Here is a 21631-nt window from a genome sequence, read left to right as displayed (position 1 = left end):
AAATGTTTTTCTAAGCTTGTTTTAGTAATAGAATTATAAAAGCAGAAACCTCAAGCTAGATAGACCTTTTTTTATTGTACTTTATAAGAGCATTTTCTTCTGGGTCTGCTGATTCTTTTAAAATTATAATGCTTATGTTGTAAAAATGATACATCTTTATTACATAAATATGATAAATATAGAAAAGCACATGGAAAAAATAAAATGTTATCAGAGAAAAATACTTTAAATATTTTTGCATATAACCTTTTTTCTGTGTAATATATAAAAATATAAAATCACACATATACTTAAAATGATTTTGGTATATTACTATATATACCATTATATAACCATACATTTAAAAAAAACCCCTAAAACTTAATCATGAACATCCCTTATCTTTTCTGGCATAATTCTTAAGAACTGCTTAGTGTTTATATATATATATATATTTTATAATTTATTTCACCAATCTAAGTTTTTCTGATTCTTTATCAGAGAGATCAGCATGATTCTACAGTATAAATTTCTTCTAAAAGGGAGAATATTTTAGGGAGTTATGTAAAAATGTAATTTTGATATTTTTCAGGTAGAAAAAGATCCTTAGAGTTACTATACAGTGAACTCTTCAAAGGTACGCACGCTATTTTTTTAATCCTTCCTCAAGGAGGGTATGTTCACTGATTTTTACAGAGAGGGGAGAGAGAGAAAAACATCGATTGGTTGCCTTCCATACATGCCCCAGCTGGGGATTGAACCTGCAACCTAGGTACGTGCCTTGATGGGAAATTGAACCTGCAACCTTTTTGTGTACAGGACGATCCTCCAACAAATGGAACCATCTGGCCAGGGTGATATGCATGCTACTTTAAAAACAAAGCAAATAGCTAAGATTGCCACAGTGAAGTATAGAAAATGAATCTTTTTAAAAATCAGGGAAATGAGCTGAAATGAGCTGATACTTCAAAAATATGCTAAGACTAACCAAAAGGGTTTTTTATATTACATTTAAAATGGTAATCAGGGACAGTGTAATAATAGTGGTTGGTGTTAAGGAAAGAAAAAATTCCTTAAGTCTTACTCAGGAAGAGTAAACCACCAACACCACTACCAATAATAGTAATAACAAAGCAAACGATGCCAGGAAGGACATAAAACCAACATGAGTATGGAGAAAGCATGCGTCTGGTTAAATGAGCTGTCTTCTGGGCTAGTTAAAACATTTTATAAAAGGAACTGCCTGCAAAATCTTCAAATTATTGTTCTTACTTGTGGTCTTAAAAAGTTTTGGGGGAATACAAGGAGTGCTAAAAGAATAGAGGCTTCTAGGCCTTATTTTTTAAAAGGTAGAAGATTTTAGAACAAGAAATAAAAAGGATAGTTTATGACTGTCTTGAAGAAAACAGGTTAACAATGAACGAGAATGGGTTTGCTAAAAATAGATGGTCAGAGGAACTTTGGTTTTTCTCTGATGCAGTTGGTAGATTAGTAACAATATAATGTGTTTGGACCTAAGCTTAGTTTTTGGTGCACTCATTTTTAAAAAAATATTCTTGGGTGTAAAATGAAGGAACATTGAGTCAGCCACTAGTTGATTGTATTAATCAACACGGTTTTGATTTTGAATGATGCTCTCTACCCAAAGGTTATTGATTGTGGAAAGTGGCTTTGTTCTTTGCTTTATCTTATGCTTGTCTGGAGAAGGCATATTATCAAATTTATAGGTGACAATGAAGAAAGAAGGATAGTAAATAATATAATAACCATCCAAAATGATCTCTGAATTTGGATTGTTGGACTAAATTTAAATGAACTTTTTAGAAGTATACATAAGGCCTGAGAAACACTGATATATGTTAAGTTTAGTGTGGCTTTACAACATTACTTATGGAAAAGACGTGAGGGTGGTTTTGGCAGTAAATGATGTAAAACAGAAGAACACTATGGCTGCCATCATCACATCTTCTCCACCCCCCAATAAAACCCCATGATAATTAATGGGAAAGACTAGATTCATTATGCTGTACACCAAAGTATGTCATCTTTAGTTCTGTGTGTATTCAGTGGGAAGGATGTAAAGAAATTAGAACTCTTGTCAGCTTAAAAAAACTGAGAATTTAGAGGTTCAGGGTAGCTCCGTAAGTATTAAGGAATTTCACAATAAGAGCTGTCTTCACATATGTGAGGAATTAGACTTGGTTTGTTAGACTTGTTTGAATTAAAATCGTAAGCTCTGAAATGGACTCCTTAGGTCACATCTCAAACTCGCCACTTAATTAGTTATGTGATTTTAGGCAAGGTGCTTAGCCTCTATACTTCTATTTTCTTAACTGTAAAATTGAGATGGTGTTGAGAATTAAATGAAAATATATGCAGAGTGCTCAGTATTGTGCCTGGCATGTATTAAATGCTTCAATGTGAGCGTTGTTACTTGGCCCAACTAAACAGAACTAGAGTAGCGTGGTTCTCAACTAGCTGGGTGATTTTGCCCCTTATTAGGCGTTTGGTAAATGTCTGAAGACAGTTTGGGTGTACAACTGGGAGAGGAGGGACTTATGGTTAGCATCTAGTGGGTGGAGGCCAGGGAGCTACTAAACATCCTGCAATGCAGAGGACTGCTTCCTTCACACAACAAAGAATTAACTAGGCCATAACCCCAAAGTAGGGTCAGGTAAAAAGGTTTAATTAATTAAACTTAACGTTAAGGAAAAAACTGCTTGAGTCAGAGCTTTCCAAAGATAGAACTAATCTGTTAAAAGGAAAAGTTACTCTTCCCTGTCATACAGCAATAGGTCTGTAGATGAGGTTCAGGAATTAGGCATTTGCACTAGATTTTCTAAAAGATTTCTTCTAAACATAGACTCTTATGTTTCTGTGGGGTTTTCTGAGAATAGTTAGGCATATTAAATGACCAGTATCAAAGGGCCTCTGATGCATATTCTCTTATTCTTTAATTTTATCGACCTAATTGCAGTACAGCTTGGATTTTTAATTTTAATTCTTTATTTTTATTTTTATCCTCACCCAAGGACACTTTTTTTTATTATTGCTTTTCAGAGAGAGGAAGGGATAGAGAGGAAAGGGGAGAAAGAACATTGATGTGAGAGAGGAGCATTGATTTGCTGCCTCCCATAGGTGCCAGGACCAGGGATTAGTGCCCTGGGATCCTACCTGTCTGAATGGGGGGTTGCACATGCCTGTGCCTGGACAGGGATCAACCCCCAACCTTGGTGTGTGCCCTGACCAGAATTGAACCCGAAACCTTTCAGCTACGGGATGATGCTCCAACCGAGCTGAGACTGAACAGAGCTAATTTTAGTTTTTTTTAATACTTAAAAGTTTAGTATGAGGCATAGAAGGAATTGAATAGAACAAGTCAGTTTGTGTTTTCAAAAGGCCATTTGAAAGTATGAGGGATTGTGGGATTGCTGTAATTCTCTCTAGAAACTTGTTTTGTGAAACTAATTTGTCAAAATATTCAGTCATTTGACAAATATTTCCAAAACTTGATCTTTTATTTGTGCTTCATATCTTTTTTCTATTGGTTTTATTTTATTTATCCCCTTTAGCAATAAGTAGAAAAAGTGCTCCAAAAGGTTTTTAAAAATAATTACAGTTTTTAAAAGCACCTCTAAAGTACTTGATTGTGTGTGCATTATAATATTCTCAATCATGAGCCAAACCCGAAGCAGTAACTGGCACAAAATATCATATAGTAAATATTTGTTGAATGAATGACTGACTCAGTAGATACAAAATATATGTCTGACCCTTAATTTAGGTCTGCATAATTATTAATAGTGGTAAGCTGTTTTTAGAAGTACTTCATTATTTTCTATGGTAGGGGGTGGCTTGAGAATGTTAAGTACATAGTGATTTTCACTTCTCAAATTTTTATCTCTAGCCTGAACTTTCCCTGAACTTCAGACTTTCATACTTAATTTCCTATTTGATATCTCTACTTGGATGTCTAATAAACATTTTATTCTATGTCTAAGATATACCTACACTTTCCAAACCTAATCCGTTACCTGTCATTCAGTAAGTAGAACTTCCTCAGGTAAAAATCGGAGTCATCCTTCACACCTCTCTCTCACCCCCTACATTTAATCTATCATTCCCAAAGTCTTGTTCTTCAATATATATGCTAGTGCACTGTTTACCATATACCACTGCTACCACCCTGGTTCAAGTCACTTTTGGCTTCCACTTGAATTATTTTCAGTCGCTTGAATTTTACCTTTGTTCCCTTTCTTCTGTTGTCCACTTGATTTAATTCACACTTTAGTGGTGCCCATTTCCCTTGATCAAGAGCAAAATCTCTTTAAACATTTCTTTAAGATCCTTCATGATCTGGTCCTAGTATCTATCTGAGCTCTTTTAATATTGTTCTTGCTTTCTGTGCTCCAGTGATCCTGGCCTTCTTGAATGCCTTGAAAAAGCTAGAGAAGACTATTGCTACAGCCTCTTTGTACTTATTCTTCCCTAATGTTTTCATAGTTCTGTTTCTCACTTTTTTGGGTCTTTGCTCAGACATGATCTCATCAGTCCTACCTTGATCACTCCTGTAAAATAGAACCTTTTCATTCTCACCTTAAAATGATGACTCTGTCCTCTTTACCTTGCTTTATTTGACCTCATAGTACTTATCACTGTATGCATTTAATGCATTTATTTTATATGTTCTGTGTTTTTCTCTACTAGAATGTATTTATTTTGAGAATTGAGACTTTCTTGGTTATATCCAGGAGGGTTAGACTGGTAAGTAGCATCTGATAGGTGTTCAGTGAATATTTGGTAGAGTGATGTGTGATAAAACCAAAAACATTGCTGGGGGAAGAAAATACATTTAGTTGTTATAGGGTTTAGTTATTGTATATTGCAAGCACTTGATACCTATTGATGATTTAAAGCCATAGTATTTTAGAACTAAAAAATTTAGCAGTATAATGAATTAAATATTACAGCATCAGTTCAGAGACTGCTCAATTTGTCAAGGTGTACCTAGCAACATCTTTGTTACAATACATAAAAAGTTCAAAAGCTAGAAACAAGGTAAATTCAACAAACATTAATAAGATGCACCAGATTATGACATTAGTTTCTGGAAGTGTTTCAAAATAAGTAAGATAGTTCCCCAAAGTCTTACAAGGTTTTGCCATGTGTATATTATATAAGGATGCCATATATAAGTGAGTATCATTTACTTTATAGATAGTTTAGTTTTTAATTTTAGTATTTGATAGTTTCTATCAGAGAGCAGCAGTGCTAATAATGTCAGCTACTTCTGGAGATTTTTTATGTATTATTTCTTTGATAATTTGCTTCCCTCTTTTCCCCCTGGTACAAATATTAGTGGAATGTTGACCTCATTCATTAGTTACCTAATTTTTTCTTAGTCATTCTTTTATCCCCATTCTTTTTTCTCTCAATCCTTTTAGTAACCTTTTAAAATTTATGCTATTGTGTTTTGAATTTCTATGAATTTTTTTCATTCTCTAAATTAAAAAATAGCGCATCCTTCTTATTTATGGATACAGTATTCTCTATATCACTGACTTTATTGATTATAGTTTTGCTTTCTGTCTCTACATAGTCTGTGGCCTTTTAAAATTATTTAATTAAATTTTTATTGTGAAATAATTATGGATTTGCAGGAAATTTGCAAAAATTGTAGAATGAGTTCTTGGATACTGTTCTCTCTGCTTCTCTCAGTGATAACATCTCACATAAATGCAGTACATTATTGAATGAGGAAATTGACCTTGGTACTATACTATGACTAAACTATAGAGACATCAGTTTTTATATGTACTCCTTTATTTTTCTGGTGTATATTTTATGATATTTTTATCACATATATAAATCAGAGTATAGAACTGTTCAATCACCACAAAGAAACTCCCCATGCCACCCCCTTAGAGTAACACCCTTTCCCCATCCCTAACCTCTGGCAATCCCTGATTTGTTCTCCATCACTGTAATGCTATCATTTTAAGAATATTATATAAATGTAATCAATAGTATGTTAGCTTTTGGGGTTTTGGGATTTTCATTCAGTATAATGGCTTTGAGATTCATTCATATTGTTGGGCATATCAGTGGTTTGTTCTGTTTTTATTTTTGTTTTTCTTTAAAAAATTTTTTTACAATTAAAATTGGCATACAATATTATTAGTTTCAGGTGTACAACATAGTGAGAAGACATTTATATACCTTGCAAAGTAATGTCCCCAATATGTCTACTACCCATCTGACATCATACAGTTATTATAACATTATTGACTAAATTCCCTGTACTGTACTCTACCTCCTGTGACTATTTTAACAACTGGCAATATTTACTTTAAGATTTTCAAAAATTTTTGAATTATAGTTGACATTAAATATTATATCATATGTAACTTAAAATGATCCCCCGATAAGTTTAGTACCCACCTGACACGAAATAACAGTTATTACAATATTATTGACTATATTTCCTACACTGTGCTTTCCATCCCATGACTGTTTTGTAACTTCCAATGTGTACTTCTCAATTCCTTAGCCTTTTTTACGCAGTCTCCCTACCCCCCTCCCATCTCACAACTACCTATTTGTTGTCTATATCTATGAGTTTGTTTGTTTTATTTGTTCCTTTATTTTGTTTTTTAGATTCCACATATAAGTGAAATGTGATATTGGTCTTTCTCATATTTCACTTAGCATAATACTTTCTAAGTCCATCCATGTTGTCACAAATGGTAAGAGTTCATTCTTTTTTATGGCTGATTATCTATCTATCTATCTATCTATCTATCACATCTTTATCCATTTGTCTATCATTGGAAACTTAGGTTGCTTCCATATTTTGGCTATTGTAAATAATACTACGATGAACATAGGGATGCCTATATCTTTTTGAATTCATATTTTGTATTTCTTTGAATAAATACCCAGAAATGGAATTTCTGGGTCATATGGTAATTGTATTTTTAAGGTTTGGAGGAACCTCCATACTTTTTTTTCCATTGTGGCTACACCAATTTATAGCCCCACCAACAATTCATGAGGATTCCCTTTTGTCCACATTCTTGTTAACACTAGTCTATTGATTTATTGATGGTAACCATTCTGATAGGTGTGAGATGACATCTCATTATGGTCTTTATTTGCATTTCTCTGGTGATTAGTGATGTTGAGCATCTTTTTATATGGCTGTTGGCCATCGTATATTTTCTTTGGAGAAATTCTATTCAGGTCCTCCGCCTACTTTTTAATCAAATTACTTTTTGGTGTTAAGTTGTATGAGTTTCTGATGTATTTTGGATATTAACCCCTTATGGAATGTGTCATTGGCAAATATCTTCCTTCCATTCAGTAGGTTGTCTTTTTGTTTTGTTGATGGTTTCCTAGGTGTGCCAAAATCATTTTAGTTTTAGTCTCATTTGTTTATTTTTTATTTTGTTTTGCTTCCTTAGGGAGACATATACAAAACAACAACAACAACATTGCTAAGAACCATGTCAAAGAATTTACTTGCCATGTTTTTTTTATTAGTTTTATGGTTTCAGGTCTTACATTAAAATCTTTTAAGTTTATTTTGAGGTTATTTTAGTATATGGTGTAAGAAAGTTGTTTAGTTTCTTTTTTTTTCTTTTTCTTTTTGCATGTACTTGTTCAGTTTTCCCAACACCATTTATTGTATGTCACTGTATGTTTTTGCTTTCTTTGTCATAGATTAGTTGACCATATAGGTGTGGGTTTACTTCTGGGCTCTCTGTTTTATTGATCTCTGTGTCTTTTTTTTTTATGCCAGCATCATGCTTTTTTGATTAATATAGCTTTGTAGTATAGTTTGATATCAGGTAGTATAATACTTCCAATTTTGTTCTTTTTAAGGTTGCTGTGGCTATTTAGGGTCATTTGTGTTTTCATATAAATTTTAGGATTATTTGTTCAAATTCCATGAAAAATGCCATTGGTATTTTGATAGGGATTGCACTGAATCTGTAGATTGCTTTGGGTAGCATGGATATTTTAATATTAATTCTTCCTGTCCATGAGCATAGTATATCCTTTTATTATATTTTTTTCATTTTCTTCCTTCAATTTGTACAGTTTATTGGGTATAGGTCCTTTACCTCCTTGGTTAAATTTATTCCTAGGCTCTTTGATGCAATTCTAAATGAGATTGTTTTCTTGATTTCTCTGTCTGATAGTTTGTTATTGGTGTATAAAAATGAAACACATTTATGAATATTAATTTTGTTTCCTGCTACTTTAGAATTCACTGATCAGTTCTAACATTCTTTTGGTGGACCCTTTAGGGTGTCTACAGTGTCATGTTACTTGCAAATAATGACAGTTTTACCAATTATGGTCTGCTTTTTTCTTGTTTGATTGCTATGGCTAGGACTTCTAATACCATGTTGATTTAAAGCGGTGAAAGTCGACATCCCAGTCTTGTTTCTAATCTTAAGGAAAAAGCTCAGGTTTTCACCCTTGAGTATGATGTTAGCTGTGGGTTTGCCATCTATGGCTTTTATTATGTTGAGATATGTTTCCTTTAGCCCCACTTTGCTGGGTGTTTTAAATCACACGTCAGTGTTGGATTTTTCAAATGCTTTTTCTGCATGTATTAAAATGATCATAGAATTTTTACTCTTTATTTTGTTTATGTGTTGTTTTGTGAATGTTGAACTAAACTTGCAACCCCAGGAATACATATCACTTGATAATTAGGAATGATTTTTAATCTGTCGCTGAGTTCAGTTCCCTAATGTTTTGTTGAAGAGTTTTATATTTATGTTCATCAGGAATATTGGCCTATAATTTTCTGGTTTTTGTAGGATCTTTATCTGGTTTTGGTATCAGGGTAGTGCTGGCCACCTAAAATGAGCTTGTGATCTTTCCCTCCTCTTTAGTATTTTTGGAATAGTTTGAGGATTTTCCTTTGAGTGTTTTGTAAAATTCGCCCCTGTAGCCATGTCCAAGACTTTTGTTGGGAGTTTTTTGATTACTGACTTAATAATTTCATTAGTTATTGGTCTGTTCAGATTTTCTGTTTCTTCCTGATTCAGTGTTGGAAACTTGTATGTTTTTAGTAATTTGTCTATCTCTTCCAGGCTGTTTAGTTTGTTGGCATATAATTGTTTGTAGAATTTTCTTGTAACTCCATGGTATTTCTGTGGTGTCTCTTGTCACTTCTCTTTTATGAGGGGGGACCCCAAAAAGTTGAATTATCTTCTGGAGGGCAGGCGCCTTGTAGTACAGGTTCCCCACTAGATGAGTGTCTAGGAACCCATCCGTATCAGTGTACCAGCTGGCATTGTTGTGAGTGGCTGCTTTCAGCTTCACTGAATTTTTTTTGAAGACTCTTTCAACGTGTTTGCCCATTTCATGATGGGTGATACATGAATGCACCTGCGCACACCTCACTGAGTGCTCAGCAGTTTTTCACCAAAAACAGCATGAACCCCATGCCCCATACTCCCTATTCACCTCATCTCCCTCAAGAGACGTTTTGTTTTTTTTTGTTTCCCTGATGAAAAAAGCCCTCAAAGGAGGGAAACATTTTGCTGATGTGGAAGAAGTGAAACAAACAGCAGTAAAAGACATCAGAATTGATGAGTTCAAAACTGTTTTTGAATAGTGGAAAGAACATCTCGATAGGGGTATTGCATCAAATGGAGAGTACTTTGAAGGTGACTGGAGTTTAAACATGTAAGAATAAATACACAATGTTTTATAAATAAATTTTGAGTTTTTTTGGGTCCCCCCTTGTATTTCTGATTCTATTTGAGTCCTCCTTTTTTTGTGATGAGTCTGGCTAAAGATTTATCAATTTTGTTTATATGTTCAGAGAACCAACTCTTGGTGTCATTGATGTTTTCTATTTTTTAGACTCTATTTCATGGATTTTTACTCTTATCTGTATTACTTTCATCTTCTTACTTTAGGCTTTATTTCTTTTAGGTAGGTGTAAGGTTAGTTTGTTTATTTGAGATTTTTCTTCTTTCTTGAAATAGGCTTGTATTTAGCTATAGTTTTCTTTCACCTGTGTCCCATAGATTTTGGGTCATCATGTTTTCATTTGTGTCAAGATATCTTTTGATTTCCTCCTAGATGATCGTTGTTAACCCATTCACTGTTCTGTAGCATGTTATTTAGCCTCCATGGATTTGTGTATTTTTCAGTTTTTTTCTTGCATTTGATTTCTGGTTTCATACCATTGTGATCAGAGAAGATTCTTGGTATGATTTCAGCCTTCTTAAATTTATTATATTGTGGCCTAACATATGGTATATCCTAGAAAATATGCCATGTTCACTTGAAAAAAAAAGTGTATTTTGCTGCTTTTGGGTGAAATGCTCTAAAGAGATCAATTAACTTAATCTGGTTTGTCTTAGGTGTCACTTAAGGCTGCTGTTTCCTTGCTGATTTTCTTTTTGGAAGATCTGTCCATTGATGTCAATGAAATGTTAAAGGCTCCTCTAATTGTTGTCTTACTTTTTATCACTCCCTTTATATGTCCTTCAGTATTTGGTTTATTTATTTAGGTGCTCCTGTGTTGTGTGTGTGTTTACAAGAGTTCTGTCTCTTGTTAGTGTGATCCCTTTTATCATTATGAAATGCCCTTTGCCCTTTGTCTTTTATTACAGCCTTTGTTTTAAAGCCTATTTTGTCTAAGTATTGCTACCCATTTTTTCTATTTTTTTTTTGTTTTGTTTTTGGTTTCCATTTGCATGAAATATCTTTTTCCAGACCTTTACCTTCAGTCTGTGTGTGTTTTTCAGTCTGAAGTGGGTCTCTTGCAGGCAACATATGTATTTTTTTGTTTATTTTTTTAAAATCAATTCAGCCACCTTATGTCTTTTGATTGAAGCTTTTAGTCCATTTACATTTAAAGTAACTATTGATAGGTATGTTGGTTATTACCATTTTATTGTTTTCTGATTGTTTTTGTAGTCTTTGTTTCTTATTCTCATGCTCTCTTTTGTATGTTGATGACTTGCTACAGTGTTGTGTCTGAATTCCTTATTTCTTGTAGCTTTCTTAGAGATTAAATCTCAGATGTTTTGGTTGTTCCCAAGTGCTTCAAATATATCAAGCTATGTTTATATCAGCCTATTTTAAGTTATTGGCCATTTAAATTAGAACACATTCTTAAAATCACTACAGTTTTTTTAAAAATTGTTGTTCAAGTACAGTTGTCTGCATTTTCCCTCCACCACTCCCCCAACCCCAGCCATCCCCACCTCCCTCCTCTGATCCCACAACTCCTTGGTTTTGTCCCTGTGTCCTTTATAGTTGTTCCTGATAAAATCATTAGTTTTTACTGACTCCCTCCACACTAATGTTTTTGTCATACTTTACCTCTTTTGTGCGTGTGTGTTTGTGTGCATCTCTTTATATTGTTGTATTTACACATTACCTTCCTACCTGCTTTTGTTTTTTAATCTTTGTGTTACCTTTATAACTAGTTGATCTACTACTTTACTGTTTACTTTTGTCAGTAAGAACTTTCCTGTGCTATTCATGGTTTTGATCTCTTAACATTTCTTGTAATACTGGTTTAGTGTTGATGAATGAATAGCTTTAGCTTCTTCTTGTCTGGGAAACTCTTTAATCTCTCCTTTGATTCTAAATAATAACCGTGCTGGATAGAGTAATTTTGGTTATTGGTCTTTGCTGTTCATCACTCAGAATATTTTCTTTCATTTCTTCTGGCATGCAAAATTTTTGTTGAGAAATCAGCTGACAGTTTTATCACAGCTCTCTTGTATGTTAGTTAATGCTTTTCTCAGTGATGGTTCTGTAATTTTTTTTTAATCCTCACCTGAGGATGTTTATTGATTCTAGAGAGGGAGAAAGAGAGAAACATTGATGTGAGAATCATCGATCAGTTACCTTCCCTTACCTGTCCCCTCTGAGAACTGAACCTGCAACCTAGGTATATACCCTGACGAGAGATTGAACCCATAATCTTTTGGTATACAAGAGATGATGCTCCAACCAACTGAAGCCACCCAGCCAGGGCTGTTCTGTAATTTTCATATGGTTGTGGGAGGAGCTGAGCATAGAGTTGACTTACTTTGCCATCTTGACTGGAAGTTCTTGCTCTTTTTAAAAAAATTTTTAAAAAATTTCTGATTAGTATTCTATAGTATGGATTACTGCAGTTTATTTACCCATTCAGAGAGTGACATGTTTTTTGTTATAAACTTTGCAATACTGTTGGATTTTTAACATTGTATATATATAAAATTATATGTATTATTTTTAGTAGTAATTTTTCTGTAGGAGTCTGTAATTTCACTGAAAAAAGGTTTTAAATTTTGATGTAATCCAATTCATCAATTTATTTTTTAATGAATTATACCCTTTATCCCCTGGAAGTTTATAATTTTAGGTTTCAAATTTAGATTTTAAATTTTTCTTTGGTCTTTAGGAACCTCTCTGCCATTGGAAGCTGTTGCCGTAATTAGAATTTTTAAACAAATTAGGTGGCAAAATCATGTGCTTAAGTTCATACAGAATTGATGTTTGTAAGTTTGGTGCAGAGATATTTGTTTGTCAAAGTGACCATGTTAGTAAAATTTAAAAATTTTTGAAGGGACCACCTATTGATTTACTTTATGCTTCAAAGCGTAAGATAAATCAGAAACACTATCAGCTTATACAGTTGCAAAATTTAAAAATGAAAATACTTTTTTTTGATAAGGGTTTATGATTAAGGTGGATTTATTTACATAACTAGGGGTGCTAGAAATAGTGTTATTTGGTAGATGAAAATTGTAATCTTAGAGGATTGTTACAGATTCTGATTTGGGTTTCTGTAATAACTTTATTGGGTAATAAATGTTGACTTGTGAGGTTTTCAGGTGGTGATCAGTTGGAATGGTAGTTGTTTTTAATTTGATAATAGAAATACTTTTGGTTTTGTGAGAACATGAACCATGTTTTAAGTGGGGAATGTAAGAATCTATGTAGGTTGGTGAAAGGGAATTTGGTGAACTGGTGAGAAAAACATGAGAGGAAAAGATGAACTATTAGAAGAAAGGCATAGCTTTTATTAAGTGTAATTGAAATAGCTAAGTGGCAATTTCCTGGGAGGGTAGCCTCTTATAAGCAGGTTGTTTAGGCCAAGAGGCCTGTTCTGAGGTCCAGTTTGGAAGGTTTTGACATATGTATGTACTCACAAAACCTCACCACAATCAGAATGATGAACATACCTGTCACACTCAAAAGTTTCCTTGGGGTCCTTTGTAACCCTTTCCTTATGCCCCTTCCAACGCTCATACTCCATGCCCAGACAACCACCAGTCTGTCTCCTGATCCTATGCATTAGTTTGTATTTCCTGGAATTTGATGAAAATATACCCCTTTTTGGGAGGGGAGGGAATCTGGCTTTTTTTCCTACTCCGCATAATTATTTTCAGTTTGATCTATGTTGTAACTTTTATCAGTAGTTCATTCTTTTTTTATTGTTGGGTAGTATTTCACTGTGTGAACATACCACAAATTGTTCACCCATTTACCTATTCAATTGACATTAGATCGTTTCCATTCTGGGGCTCTTGTAAATAAAGGTACTAACAATGCTTGCATCTTTTCATGGACATATGCTTTTATTTCTTTTGAGTAAGTACCAAGATGAGATGGCTGGATTATATAGCTAGTGTATTTTTAACTTCCTAATTGTTAACAATTTGGCATTGTTTTCCATTTCATACACACATTCACCAGCATTTGATATGGTCACTCTTTTTATTTACCATTCAAATAGATGTGAAATAGTATCACATTGTGATTTTAATTTGCATTTTCTTAATGAGTAATGGTATTCAGCATCTTTTCATGTACTTTCTTTTCCATTTGTATATCTCAAATCTCTTGCCAATTTCTTTAAGAGTTCTTTATAGGTATTTGGATACAAGTTCTTTATCAGATGTGATTTCATTTTTAACAGTGTCTTTCAAATAGCAGAAGTTTTAAATTTTTATATAATCCATCAATTTCTTGATGAATTAAACCTTTTTTCCCTGGAAGTTTTATAATTTTAGGTTTCAAATTCAGTTTCAAATGTATTTGCATTAACTTTTGTATATGATGCGAACTTTAGATAATTGTTCTTTTTTTTTATTTCCCTAGAGGGGCTGTAAGTGAGTCATCAATTGTATGTCCATTTGTTTTAGTACCATTTGATGAAAAGACTCTTGAATTGACTTTGAACCCATGTTGAAAATGAGTTGTCCATGTATATGTGTGAGTCCTTTTCTGATCCATTGATCTGCTTGTCTGTCATCATGCCAAGAGCACACTATGTTCATTTCTATAGCTTTGCATTTCCATATGCATTTTAGAATCAATTTGTCATTTTGACAAGGAAATGGCTCAATTTTTGATTGGAACTATGTTGTATCTGTAGATGAACTTGGGGAGAATTCACATCTTAACAGTTTTGAGTCTTCTGACTTGTGAACATGGTAAATTTTTATTTAGCTCTTTTTAAATTTCTTTCAGCAATGTTTTGTAGTTTTTAGCATGCAGGTCTCCCACTTTTGTCAGATTTATCATTAAGTATTTGTTTTTTGATGCCATTGTAAATTTAACAAGATTAATTTTTTGTTTAGAATTTATTGATTTAAGAGAGAGGAAAGGGGGAAGGTGGGGAGAGAGAGAGAGGAGAGAGACAGGAGAGAGGGAAACATTGATTTGTCATTCCACTTATTTATGCATTCATTGGTGGATTCTTGTGTGTGCCCTGACCAGGGATGGAACCTGCACCGTGGCGATTGGGATGATGTTCTAACAAATTGAGCTACATGGTACACGGCAGGGGCTAAATGTTGTTTTTAAAATTTCAATTTCTTATTGTTGATAGTATATAGAAATGCAGTTGATTTTTATATATTGATCTTGTATTCTGTGACTTTGGTAAACTAATTTGTTCTAGTACCTTTTATACTAAAATCTATAATAGATGATCATGTTCAGGACAGTTTTACTCTTTTTTCCAATGTGGATGCCTTCTGTATCTTTCTTGCCATACATGTTACTCTAGATAGAATCTTACATAGATTTGTGAACAGAAGTGGCGAGAGTGGAAATCCTTGTCTTATTCCTGACCTTAGGAGAATATTTGATCTTTGACTGCCTACTAGGAAGTTGGCTCTAGGTTTTCCATAGATATTTTTTATCCTGCTGATGAAATTCTGTTGTATGTCTACTTCGCTGAGATTTTTTTTAAATCAGGAATGGATTTTTGATTTTTTTTTTAAGATTTTATTTATTTATTTTTAGAGAGGGAAGGGAGGGAGAAAGAGAGAGGGAGAGAAACATCAATGTGTGGTTGCTGGGGGTTATGGCCTGCAATCCAGGCATGTACCCTGGCTGGGAATCGAACCTGCGACACTTGGGTTTGCAGCCCGAGCTCAATCCACTGAGCTACGCCAGCCAGGGCGAATTTTGGATTTTGTCACATATATTTCCTATGCATATTGAGCTACAAGATTTTTCTTTATTAATTTATTAATGTGAATTATATTAATTTTTGAATACCCAACTAATCTTGTATTTTTTTAGGGTAAAGAAATTTTTTTTAGGGTAAAGTATTTTTTATTATTAGGTCATGATATATTGACATTTTTGTATATTGCTATATTTGAATTATTAAAATTTTGTATAAAATATTTGCATTTGTTGAGAGATGTAGGTTTATACAACTGTTTCCTTATAATGTCTTTGTCTGGTTTTGGTATCCAGATAATTGTGGCCTCAGAGAATGAGGAAGGAAATACTTTCAATTTCCTATAAGAGTTTGTATGGAATTGGTATCTTAAAAACTTGGTTGAATTAATAAGTGAAGCTCTCTGGTCATGACATTTTCTTAGAGGAAAAATTCTTTATACAGATTTAACATTTTAATAGATAGAGAGTTGTTCACCTTATCTGTTTGTTCTTGTGCAAGTTTTGGTAGTTTGGAATTTACCAAGTTCTTTCAAGTTGATGAATTTATTTGCATAAAGCTGTTATAATATTCTTTTTTGATCATTTTTATTGTCATTCTATTACAGTTGTCCCAGTTTCCCCCGTTTGCCCTCCTCTGCCCTTCTCCTCCCCCTTCCCTTGCTTCCACCGTCAGTTCCCACACTGTTGTCCATGTCTATGAGTCATCATACATGCTCTTTGATCAATCCCTTCCCCCTTCCCTCTGGTCACTCAATATGTTCTTTTATCATTCTTTTAATATGTATCATCTTTTTAGTGATATCAACTCTCTCCTGTTACTAGTAATTTGTATCTTCTCATTTTCCCCTCTAATCAGTCTAGCTGCAGGATAATCAATTTTGTTTATCTTTTCAAAGAACCAGCTTTTTTTCTTTAATTTTTAAATATATTTTATTGATTATGCTATTACAATTGTCCTTTTTTCTCCCCTTTATTCCCCTCTGCCCTGCATACCCCCTTCTATCATCATTCCCCCAACTTAGTTCATGTCCATGGATCATACATATAAATTCTTTGGCTTCTCCATTTCCCACCCTATTCTTAACTTCCCTCTGTCTATTTTGTACCTACCATTTATGCTTCTTATTCCCTGTACCTTTTCCCTTATCCTCCCCACCCTCCTCCCCTCTGATAACCATCCATGTGATCTCTATTTCTGTGATTCTGTTCCTGTTCTAGTTGTTTGCTTAGTTCTTTTTTTGTTTTTGTTTTTGTCTTAGCTTTTTCAGGTTTGGTTGTTGATAGCTGTGAGTTTGTCGTCATTTTACTGTTCATATTTTTGATCTTTTTCTTAGATAAGTCCTTTTAACATTTCATAAAATAAGGGCTTGGTAATGGTGAATTCCTTTAACTTGACCTTATCTGAGAAGCAGTTTATCTGCCCTTCCATTCTAAATGATAGCTTTGCTAGATAGAGTAATCTGGGATGTAGGTCCATGCCTTTCACGACTTGGAATACTTCTTTCCAGCCCCTTCTTGCCTGCAAGGTTTCTTTTGAGAAATCAGCTGACAGTCTTATGGAAACTCCTTTGTAGGTAACTGTCTCCTTTCCTCTTGCTGCTTTTAAGATTCTCTCCTTGTCAAAGAACCAGCTTTTATTTTAATTGTTTTACCTTATTTTTTTCTGTTTTCTATTATTTTAATTTCCACTCTGATCTTTATTTTATGTACTTCCTTAGTTTGCTCTTTGGCTAGTTTCTTCAGGTAGAAATTTGAGGTCACACTTCTTAGTCCTTCTTTTCTAGTATAAACACTTAATTTTATAATTTAGTCCCTCACCACTATTTTATGTCATGCCATTCCATATATTATGATCTGTTGGACTTTTTTTCACTTCAGAATTTTCTCTTTTCCCTTCTGATTCCTTCTTTGCTCATGGGTTATTCAGAAGTTGTTATTTTATTTCCAGACATTTGGGAATTTCAAATGTCTTTCCATTACTTAATTTTTATTTAATTCAAATGTAATCAGAAAGCATACTTTATGATTGAATTCTTTTAAATGCATTGACTTGTTTTATTTCTCAGAGTCTTGATAAATGTTCTGTGTTCACATGAAAAGAATGAATTTTCTGCTCTTGTTGGTGAAATGTTCTATAAAATCAGGTCAAGCCAGTTGATAGTGTTCAAATCTTATTCACCTTTACAATTTTTTTGTCTACTTGCTGTGTTAAATATTATGAGAGGGGTGTTGAAACCTCTGACTATAATTTTGGAATTGTCTAGCTTCTTTGTAATTTTATCAGTTTTTGCTTCATGTATTTTGAAGCTCTGAGGCAGGAGAATTTTGGGGACTAAGTGCTCTTAATGAATTTATCCCTTTATCCACATGAAATGACTTGGTAATATTCTTTGCTCTGAGGTCTACTTTGATAGTAATATCACTTTCTCTCACTTTCTTTTCACCAGTGTTAGCACTGTTTATCTTTCCTTATCCTTTTATATTGAACCTCCTTGTACTTTTCTATTTAAAATGTGTGTGTGAGGGGTTTGTAGACAGCATATCATTGGGTCTAGCTTTTATATCCAGTCAGATAAGCTCTACCTTTTATAGCTGAGACCATTAACATTTAATGTAATTATAGATATGGTTAATACTAAGTCTGTTTTGTCGATTATTTTCTATTTGTCCCATTTATCCTTGTCTCCTCCCCCCTTTTTTCCTATTTTGGATTAATTGTATCTGTGATTTTCATTTTATTGCCTTTGTTGGATTATTAGCTATAATTCTTTGTTTCTTTAGTGATTAGTTTGGGGCTTATAACATACCTCTTTATCTCCGTTCAAGTGAGAGTATACCATTTTATGTGTAGTATAGAGCCTTTTAATAGTGTACTTCTATGTTTTACCTCCCAGATTTGGTGCTATTATAGTAATAAGTATATGTTATAAACTCCACACTATATTGTTATAATTATTCTTTGAACTAATGTTTTTCAAGAGATTTAAACAATAAGAAAAAAATTTATATATTTTCCCAGGTAGTTACACTTTCTAATGTTCTTCATTCATTTGTGTGAACTCATATTTTCACCTGGCATTAGTTTGTCCTCTGCCTGAAGGGCTTCCTTTAAATTTTCTTGTAGTGCAGGCCTGCTTGTGATGAATTCTTCGTTTTTGTTTGTGTGTTTGTCTTAAAATGTGTATTCCATTTTTTTTTTTGAAAAATGTTTTCACTGGGTATAACAAGTGCAGATTGACAGGTTTTTATTTTGCTTTGCTTTGTTTTTGTGTTTTATTTTTTATTATAATGTGTTTGGGAGTTTTGTGCATGTTGTATCTGTGGTTTTGTAGCTGTCATTACATTTTAAGACATTATTTCTTCAATTTTTTTTCTCTTCCCAACCTCTTTCTTTATAGACTCCACTTATACCTATATCGGGGCACTCAAAGTTGACCACAGTTTTCTTATGCCCTATTTAGTTTTCTATTTTCTCTCTGTTTCATTTTGGATATTTCCTATTGCTGTGTCTTCAGGTACCCAAACCTTTTCTTTTATGATGTATATAATCTTTATTCATTCCATTCAGTGTATTTTTTTTTAAAGATTCTATTTATTTATTTTTAGAGAGGGAAGGGAAGGAGATAGAGAGAGAAACATCAGTGTGTGGTTGCTGGGGGTTATGGCCTGCAACCCAAGTGTATTTTTAATCTTAAGTATCTTCATTTTTGTCTCTGGAAGTTTGATTGGCATAATTTCAAAATCTTCTATATCGCCATAATTTTTGGAGAGATATGGTTATAAAGACTATTATAATGTCTTTGTAATTATAAAATATATGTCAATTCTGGGTTGGTTTTGATTGATTTTTTTCCCTCGTAGGTTATGTTTTCCTACAGTTTTTGTATGCCTGGCAGTTTTTTATTAGATGCTGTGTGTTGTGAATTTTATGTTGTTTGAGTGCTGGATATTTTTGTATTCCTATAAATATTCTTGAACTTCGTTTTAGGGTTCAGTTTAGTTACTTGGAAACAATTTGAGTCTTTCAGATCTTGCTCTTAGAATTCATTAGATGTGACTAGAGCAGCGCTCAGTTTAGGTCTGATTATTTCCTGTGTCAGAGCCAAGACTCTTCCACGGGTGTCCAGCCTTTTGGTGTCTTTGTGCCACACAGGAAGAGTTGTCTTGGGCCCCACGTTAAATACATTGCGACACATAATATCACAAAAAAATCTCATGTTTTAAGTAATTTACGATTTTGTGTTAGGCCACATTCACGGCCATTCTGGGCCACATGCAGCCTGCGGGCCTCATATTGAATATCCCTGCTAGGCTCTCTCCCCAGTGCCCCATGAATTATGAGGTTGTCCAGCCTGACTGGGAGGAACAGGCCCTGTGTGAGTCCTGGGCATTGTTTCCTCTCATCTTTTGAGTTGGTTTCTTTCTCCAGCTTCGTGTAGTTTCTTCACATGTGTGTGCTGATTGGTACTGAGCTCACTACATGAGGAAGACTCACTGTAGATCTCTGAGGTTTTCTGTCTGTGCTGCTTTCCTCTCTCTGGTACTTATTTATAAGAACTCTAGTCACTTATTGTCCAAAACCTCTCAGCTCCGTATCCTTAACTCAAAGGTCACCAGGTTTTGCCTCCTTGTGTTCAATCTGGAAACTTTCTCAAGGTTAATAATTTGGACAGTTGTTGGGCTTGTTTTTCATCTGTGAGGGATCACTTTCTTTGCATGCAAACTATTGTTTCATGTATTTTGTCCATTTTGAGGGGTTGTTTCAGACAGGAGAGTAAAATCAGTCGTTGTTACTTTGTGTTGGCTAAAAGCAGATTTTGGGATTTATGTACTTCTCATCTTTTTTCCTGTCCTCAATTCCTGTGTTTCACATTCTTTTAAATGCACCACAGAGCAGAAGTATCTCCTCTGAACATGCTTGTCCTCCTTTTATTTTGCACACATTAATTATTTTTACCCTTAGAGTGCTTTCATGATCTAAAATTATTTAATTAAATAGAGTAGGACATAATTAGTCTTTCATGACAATCTGATTTTGAAGGTCTAATTTAAAGTACATTCCACGTGGGAATGAAGAGAAAGGATGGAAGTGTGTTACATCTTTTGCATCCATTTAAAATCTAAACAATTTAGAAATGAAGCCAGTATTTCAACAGAACGCTTAGTGGCACTTCATCTTTCAGCTACAGAGATGTCTGGCTGAAATGCTTTTTCAATTAATCAATCTGCTTGGCCCTTATTCAGACTGAACATTTATCCTGCATATGCCTTAGTTGTAGTTGTGTTTGTATGTTGTGCATTAAATTATACATTAGATTTATATTTAGAAAATGTGCTTTAGCACCTTTAAAACTTAGCAGCCGGAAGAGTTTGAGGAGTTATTGTTTTGAATATATAATCCTTGTTATATTTGTATGGACTCCTTTTTTTCCTACTTTAGGACAAAACCCAGAAAATTCATTGTTTCTAGTTTAAAGTTTTTAACATAAATGTAGTAGGATCTTTTGATTTGTTCTATTTCAAGAAAAGGAGTATGTTCCAAAGATGCAATCCTATTCTGATCTTTTTCACTAGAAAGAAGGTGGGAATAGAATTTTTTTTCTTGTATGTTTATGAGAGACAAATGACTGATAAAGACTGATAGGTTGGTTGCCTTTATTTTCCTAGAAGTAACTCTTAGGGTAAATAGACTCTTTGTAGTCTGGTAGAGCGAAATGATAACTGATTTTCATAATGAAAGCAACCACATTTTAGTGGAAGATTAAATTTTAAATAGAGAGAACAGAGTAATGTTATGGAGGGGGCACTGGAATGAACCAAAAGGCTAGTCAACTTGCTTGTATTTCATTTAATCCTCATATTAACTTTAGAAGGTAAATAGGATCTACATTTTACAGATGAGGAAACTAAGCTTCCAGAATATTAAGTAATATTCAGCATGTCAAGCAATTACCTATTAAAGGACAATTAGATTCTGAGTCTTTATTACTCTAAAGCTATGACATTCCTTCTATTTTTATAAAACATTTTAATATTTCAAAGTAATGAACCATAGTATATGCTAAAATGGTAAGTTTCCAAAGTCCCTTAGGTCTGGCTCTTTCATTTTTGTTACTGTCAGTTTTCCTACCTATAATGTGTTCTGATTATTAAAATCTTACCTATTTGTCAGTGCCTAGTTCACAGTGACTAA

At 33.6% G+C, this 21631-nt stretch overlaps 1 protein-coding gene across 8 annotated transcripts in view; it reads left to right on the top strand.

The window, feature by feature from the left end:
• BTBD10 (BTB domain containing 10) overlaps positions 1-21631 on the top strand; it is a 78426-nt gene that overhangs the window by 30979 nt on the left and 25816 nt on the right. The window lies entirely within an intron of this gene.

The sequence above is a fragment of the Phyllostomus hastatus genome, unplaced genomic scaffold (genome assembly GCF_019186645.2).
Source record: "Phyllostomus hastatus isolate PE091 unplaced genomic scaffold, TTU_PhHast_1.1 phas_scaffold_585, whole genome shotgun sequence".
Taxonomy (NCBI): Eukaryota; Metazoa; Chordata; class Mammalia; order Chiroptera; family Phyllostomidae; genus Phyllostomus; species Phyllostomus hastatus.
The sequence above is the reverse complement of the archived record's forward strand: the minus strand, read 5'-3'. Positions and strand labels throughout refer to the sequence as shown.